The sequence below is a fragment of the Gossypium hirsutum genome, chromosome A13, assembly GCF_007990345.1.
Source record: "Gossypium hirsutum isolate 1008001.06 chromosome A13, Gossypium_hirsutum_v2.1, whole genome shotgun sequence".
Lineage (NCBI taxonomy): Eukaryota > Viridiplantae > Streptophyta > Magnoliopsida > Malvales > Malvaceae > Gossypium > Gossypium hirsutum.
Window position 1 is genome coordinate 17,259,278 of NC_053436.1, and position 7,690 is coordinate 17,266,967.

The following is a 7,690-nucleotide window of genomic DNA, read 5'->3' on the forward strand; positions in this document are numbered from 1 at the left end:
GACGTTATAAACGCCGACTGTTTTTGTTGGCTTAGTCCTCATAACTTGCCACTGATAGTTATTCAGTGACATTTCTTTAATGAATTTATAAGCCTCTTCAGGTGTTTTGTTGTTGATGGTTCTGCCAGCAGCTGCGTCAACCATTTTCCGAGTCGAGGGATTCAGACCATTGTGGAATGTTTGTACTTGCAGCCAAAGCGATAACCCATGGTGAGGGCACCTTCTCAGTAAATCCTTGTATCTCTCCTATGCATCATAAAGTGTTTCTAAATCCATCTGCACAAAATAAGAGATATCATTAAATAATTTAGCCGTTTTAGCTGGCGAAAAATATTTCAGTAAAATTTTCTCGGTCATTTGTTTCCAAGTAGTGATAGACCCTCGTGGTAACGAGTTTAACCACTGTTTAGCTTTGTTTCTCAGTGAAAAGGGAAATAACCGAAGAAGAATGGCATCATCAGAAATGCCACTAATTTTAAATGTATCGCAAAATTCCAGAAAGTTTGCTAAGTGAGCGTTGGGATCTTCATCCTGCAAACCATCAAACTAAACAAACTGATGTATCATTTGAATTGTGTTAGGTTTTAGTTCAAAAGTATTCGCAGCTACAGTAGGTCTAACTATACAAGATTCAGTTCCTGTTAAAAAAGGTTTAGCATAATCATACATCGTGCGTGGAGCAGGATTTTGATTAGCCGCAATTACAGGAGGTACCTGATTGCCTTAATTTTCAACCATCTCTTCGGTTGGGGGTTGAGTATCGTCTTCTTGCTCATTCTCCATGTATCGGAAACTGTGCCTTATCTCTCTTTGATTTCTACGAACTGCATGATCGATTTCTTCATCAAAAAGTAATGGTCCCAACGAGTTTCTTCTAGTCATATACTATAAAAACTTGCCAAGAGAAAGAATAAGTAAATTAATAAATAGTAATGGTCCCCAGCAAAGGCGCCAAAAACTTGATCGTGTGATTCGTAACAAGTAATAAATATTTATAATGAAGATCAAACCTAGACTAACTATTTATCATGATGCAAAGGCAAGCGCACCTATCGAACAATAGTATAGTAATGGCAAGAACAGGATATCGTACCCAAAGGAACCAAAAGTACTAGTAATAACTATCTTTTTACTATTTAACAGAGAAATAAAGAGGGGTTGTTTATTAAATTGATTAACTAAACTAATTAACTGATTAAACTAAAGCAAAGATAAAATTTGGAAAAAGACTTGAAGAAAAGTAATTGATAAACATGACACCCAATGAGGAATCCACCTAGATTTCACTTGTTATCTCACTATAAACCAGATGATTTATTCACTTGACTTGATCCGTGAGACTCCCTAACCTATATTATTATCTCTTTTGAGACCAATAACGTCTAACCCTCAGTTGAATTAATCAAAATCTCTTTCTTAATTAAAACCCCTAGGGAAGCAGTAAATCGATCTATGGACTCCCATATTAGGTTTCACCCTAATCCGGAAAAATCTTGTAACCCTATTTCTAGGCTCTCGATCAACTCTGCTTAATTATGCCAAATCTACTCTTAAACAGGGACTTTTGATCCTTTGCATAAGCACATCAAATCATGAATTAATACCCAGAATATTAACTCAAGCATTAAGAACACATAATTAAGAACAAATCAAGTATTTATCTTACAGTTCAGATAATAATAACAAAATCCATCATAGGTTTCAACCCCTTAGGTATCTAAGGGGTTTAGTTCATAATAAAATAAGAGTACATCTCAAAAGTATAAAAATAACAAAACATAAAGAAAACTCTAAAACTCCTGAAGGAATTCTGAGAGAGATCTTCAGTCTTGGAGTAGCTCCGGCTTTTAGGATGGATCGTCTGGCTTCCTTCAAGTAATTCTCGGCATGTGGCTCTGTACTCCAGAAAAGTTCTGGAGGAGGCGGCCCTTTCTAAGTCATACTTAGGGTATTTATATAGGCTTTGGATTGGCTTTCTTCCTCCTTAAGTACTTTTTCGTGTAAAATACAACTCCTTGAAAAGGGACACGCCCGTGTGCCACGGCCGTGTAACGTGTTTGTCAGGCCATGTGAATCGTGAAAGTCTTGGTCGACACCCTCGAAAGACATGGACATGTGAGCAGCCCGTGTGGCAAGGCTTAGCCCATGTCATCTTCTCAATTTGGTCCATTTTGTCCCTTTTTGGCTCGTTTTTGGCTCCTTTTGACTCTTGGTGCTCTCCTGAGTACAAAACATGAAATAACCAGATTGAGAGCACCAAAATCCACAAATCTAGTAATAAAAATCCATAAATATGCTAGGTATTTGGGGTAGAAATATGTATAATTTGGCGTTTATCAAATACCCCCACGCTTAAGCATTTGCTTGTCCTCAACCAAAACTCTTATTTACTATTTGAATTCATTCCTTTCAATCACATAATCATTACTGATAATGTTACAAATTATTCCACAGAAAATCATACAGTGAGAATTCAACTATAGGGGCATTAAAAGCCTCAAACAATCTAAATCAAATATATTGATAATAAAATCATAGGTAATCTCCTTCCTCTAAGTAATTAACTTTAGTCCTAGATATACAAGAGATGATGTGACAGCCCAAAATTAACCCTAGTCGGGAAGTGGTTTCGGGACCGCTAAACCGAGTCACCGAAAGGTTTGAATGTGATGTTTATTGTCTAGAATATGTAATCATGAATGTGTGAAAATTTCAAGCTTCGATTTAGTCGATTGCATGTGAATTTAGTCAATAGGACTTATATGAGAAAATTTTAAAATGTGATAGGTCAATGCATGAGGACCTATTAGTGCATGTGGAAGAAAAAGGGGACTTGCATGTCAAATTCCCCCTCCCTAATATGTAGTGGCCGGCCATGCTATGGGTGGAAACATGTCACCAACATGTTGTGTTAGTGATGTATGGTAAGGAAAATAAAATAATAAGCATGATAATTAAATAATGAAAGGAAGGGTGATGGAAAAAAAATAACATGGTCTCACCCCTTGTTGCCGTGAATTGAAGAAAGAAAAAAAAAAGTGTTCATTCTTGAACATCCTTGGCCGAATAGAGGAAAGAAAGGAAGGGGAAAAAGCTTGAGAAAATCGGCCATGGTGGTTTGCTAGACTAAGGTATGTTTGATATTATTCTTTGAGATTCATGTATATTTTAAGTTGTAAGTGAAAATCTACCTAGCCATGGTTCAAATTTTGTTAATTGATGGAGATGATATTCGGCCATGAATGTTACATTCTTGGTTGGTATTTTGATGTCTTTGGTGATGAGGTATGAAGATGGTTGATTTTGAGTGTTTAATAAAAAGGATGCATGAATTATTGTTAAATAATGGTCGAATGTAGCATGATTAAAGATGTGAATAAATTGAAGTTAAGGAGGTTGTCAATGAAAAATATGAGTTGGATGAGGCTTAAAGAATAAAAATCTAGGTGACTAGAGGTCAAGGACATTCGGTCATAGGCTTGTATGCTAGCAAAATCGGCCAAGTGATTATGTGGTGGAAATTAAGTGTTAAATGGAATGAAAATGATATTATATGGGGGTATGTATATTCGGCCATATGAGTAAATATATAGATGATGTTAAATTTGATTATGTATAATGGGCATTAAGATGTGGAACTTAAGAAATTAGAAGTAAATGAACTTGATAGTATTTAAGAGATAGAGGTGATAGATTAATGTTGCACATTCGGCTATGGTTAGGCATGTTGATGATCTTATCTTGATTTAGATAATTAGGCATAAAAGGGTGGCAAAGGGGATGAAATTGTCGAATGATTAGTTGGGTAACAAAAGAAGCATTCGGCCATCCCTTGAGAGCTTGTGTGATGTTGGGTTTAAAATTAGCAAAGGTAACTTACCTAATGCATGTGCATGGGTGATTAGATTTTGATGATATGGTAGTTGCATGAGGTTATTAGCCGAATATACTAACATACATATACATGTGAAATTGGATTGTAAATATTTGGCAAGGTGGTTAAACTAGTTAAATTATTGATTAAGCTCAAGGAGTTAAAGGAGGTGAATCGAGCAAAGGCAAAGAAAAGGTCATCGAGTAGCCGAGTTGGAACCGTCTTACCCAACACGAGGTAAGTCATTAAGCATGTAGTTGGTATTATTTCAAATGGTCATAATGTTTATGTATTGATGCTTAATGGAATGAATAAATATACATATATATATATGCATGTACGTATGTGATGATGAAATTGTTGAATGAAAAGAAAAGAGGTAAGATGTACTGAGTTGTTGATCTCGGCACTAAACGTGCGGGTATAACCATTTATGACCATGAGATTGGCGCTAAGTGCGCGGGATTAAATTGAACAGCACTAAGTGTGCGATTTGACTATGTTGCACTAAGTGTGCGAAATGAATATGATGCACTAAGTGTGCGAATTGACCATGCGGCACTAAGTGTGCGAGTTTGACTATGTAGCACTAAGTGTGCGATTTGATTACGTAGCACTAAGTGTGCGAGTTGATTATATAGCACTGAGTGTGCGGACTCAATATGCATTCGTGAATCATTATGGACACTATGTGTGCGACACTATTGAGTCGATCGCGGACAGCGGATCGGGTAAGTGTCTTGAGTACATGGCTAATAGGTGCTATGCTTATACTTGGTGTTGAGCTCGGTAAGTTTGAACCTATGTGACAAATATACTTGAAGTCACGTACATAAAATTTATCGTAGGATGGGTGAAAGGCCGTTTAGTCGTTTGATTGTAACGAAAATAAATTGATTTATGAAAATGCCTCAATGTCCTATTGATGAGTATATGGAATGTGAATGCATGAATTGATATGAAACTGAATCGATAGGTTGGAGGAACTATGGTATGGTTCGGTATGGATGGAGTAAATTGTCTCGTTCCATTTTGTTTCCTCTTGTGATAATGTTATTGATGGATGGTAGTGCATTGCTTATGACTTACTGAGTTATAAACTCACTCGGTGTTTCCTTGTCACCCATTATAGGTTGCTTGGACTCATCTATTTTTGCGGGGTAAGGCCGTCATCGAAGTCATCACACCGGATAGCAAGTTTTGGTACTTTCTTCTTAGTTGGCTTAGAAGAACATTTTGGCATGTATAAGCTATTACATTGTGTTTGAACTTTGGCATGTAAACTTTAAGCCATGCGAAAATGGCACGAATGTTCGATTGAGTTGGATCAAGGGTAGGCATGAAATGGACCTAGTTACTTTCGTAACAGATGCTGGCAGCAGCAGTGTCATGAGATTGAAAAATCACTAAAAATAGTAGGAGTGGAATTAATTGATGAATAAATTATGTAATCGAAGCTCGATGAGTCTGTTTTCATGAGGAAGTAACGAAAAGATCATATGGGCAGTATATTAAGAGATAATCAGATTTTTGTGGGACAGGGCCAGAACGGTTTCTGGATTCCCTGCTCCGACTTTGGAAATTCATTATAAATTAACCAGAGATAATTAGGGGTCGTACCATATATGTACAGATTCCTCTCTGAGTCTAGTTTTCATAGAAATAAACGGCATCAGTATTGAAGCCCCGTGCTGGGAGATATCCAAGTCGTAATGGGCAAAGGTCAGTGTAGTCGACCCCTGCAATATGGGAGACTTTGACTAATAAACTGTACTAATTGGCCCGACCAAAAATTCTAGAAAAAAATACATAGATGGGCACATGAGTCTAGTCTCTGGGAAAAATCACGAAATTGATTTTCGAGTTACGAAACTCAAGATATGATTTTTAAAACGACTAGTACACAGATTGGGCAGTGTCTGGAAAATAAATTTTATAAGGGGTTAAAGTCAGTTAACACCTCGTGTTCGACTCCGGTGTCGGTTTCGGGTTCGGGGTGTTACATTTGATTGGTATCAGAGCTATGGTTTAGTCGGTTCTAGGACTACCATAGCGCGTATGAGTCTAGCTATACATGCCGAATGTTAATGTTTAAATGTGTGATGACTTTCGACGGTTGAAATGTTTTTGTTTTGATTAGTAAATGGACCCCGGTGAAGAAAGAACTCTAGCGGATGACGTTGAGAGCGTAGCGGCTGCTCCTGCACAAGGGACACCGCCTGTTGAACCTCAGTCATCTGCGAATAATCAAGGTGAGGGGGCTAAACAAGCCTTCTTTACCATGATGAATGAGTGGGTCGCGCAATATGCCCGAACCAACCCGGCTGTCCAACAATTCCCAAATTTGAATAATCCACCCCAAGAGCCTGTAATGCCATCAGTCGCTGATCTTGTGAGGCTGAGTAAGCCACCTGTAGACTTGATTAGGAAGCGTGGGGCCGAGGAGTTCAAGGCCATAGTAACTGATGATGCCGGAAGGGCCGAGTTCTGGCTTGATAACACCATTCGGGTGTTCGATGAATTGTCATGCACACCCGACGAATGTCTAAAATGTGCTGTATCTTTGTTGCGAGACTCAGCCTACTATTGGTGGAGGACCTTGATTTCCATAGTCCCGAACGAGCGAGTAACTTGGGACTTCTTTCAAACGGAATTCCGAAAGAAATTTATTAGCCAACGGTTCATTGATCAGAAGCGTAAGGAGTTCTTGGAACTCAAGCAAGGCCGTATGACTGTATCTGAATACGAACATGAATTCGTAAGACTCAGTAGGTATGCCCGGGAGTGTGTAGCTGATGAGGTTGCTATGTGCAAAAGATTCGAGGAAGGATTGAATGAAGATTTAAAGCTACTAATGGGTATTTTGGAAATAAAAGAATTCGTAACACTAGTCGAACGAGCCTGCAAGGCGGAAGAACTTGGAAAGGAGAAGAGGAAGGCTGAATTTGAAGCTAGAGATTATCGTAAAAGATCGATGGGTAAAGCTCCGTTCTCAGCTGTAAAGAAGTTCAGGGAGGACATTAATAAGTCGAGGGCGACTGCGGGAATTTCCATCAGGGCAAGACCATCGATGGGCTCCCGAGCTACTTCGGTAGCTAGTGTGGGCAATAATCGTCACGAGAAACCTGAATGTCCCCAATGTGGAAGACGACACCTAGGTGAATGTTGGGGCAAGTCTACTAGCAGGGCCTGTTACGGATGCGGTTCGAAGGACCACTTCATTAGAGATTGCACGGAGCTGGATGAGAAGAATAAGATTCAAGGTGCAAGACCTAGTGGAGTGACATCTAGAGGTAGACCACCGAGAATTTTAGGAGGCAGGGGTGGTAGTCAGAGGGGGCCTCTGATACGGCCGATCGAGCCGAGAACCGTACTCCTGCTAGAGCATATGCCATTCGCGCACGAGAGGAGGCATCCTCCCCCGACGTCATCACTGGTACCTTCACTCTCTTTGATACTAATGTGATTGCATTGATTGACCCTGGTTCTACTCATTCATATGTATGCGAAACCTTAGCAACCAGTAAGACTCTACCTGTTGAGTCTACTGAGCTCGTAATTCGAGTATCAAACCCGTTGGGTCAATGCGTACTTGTTGATAAAGTGTGTAAGAGATGCCCTCTAATAATCCGAGAATCCTGTTTTCCGGCCGATTTGATGCTTTTGCCGTTCGACGAGTTTGATGTTATTCTTGGTTTGGATTGGTTAACCGCGCATGATGCGGTTGTGAATTGCAAAAGCAAGACTATCGATTTGAGGTGCGCAAATAACGAAATAATCCGAGTTGAGTCTGCGGACTTAAGGGGGTTGCCAGCT

At 39.3% G+C, this 7,690-nt stretch overlaps 1 non-coding gene across 1 annotated transcript; it reads left to right on the plus strand.

The window, feature by feature from the left end:
• Positions 1-202: 202 nt before the first annotated feature.
• LOC121213195 (small nucleolar RNA R71) lies at positions 203-309 on the plus strand. The gene has a single exon (XR_005908566.1). It is a non-coding gene; the product is annotated as a small nucleolar RNA R71 (small nucleolar RNA).
• The last annotated feature ends 7,381 nt before the right edge of the window (positions 310-7,690 follow it).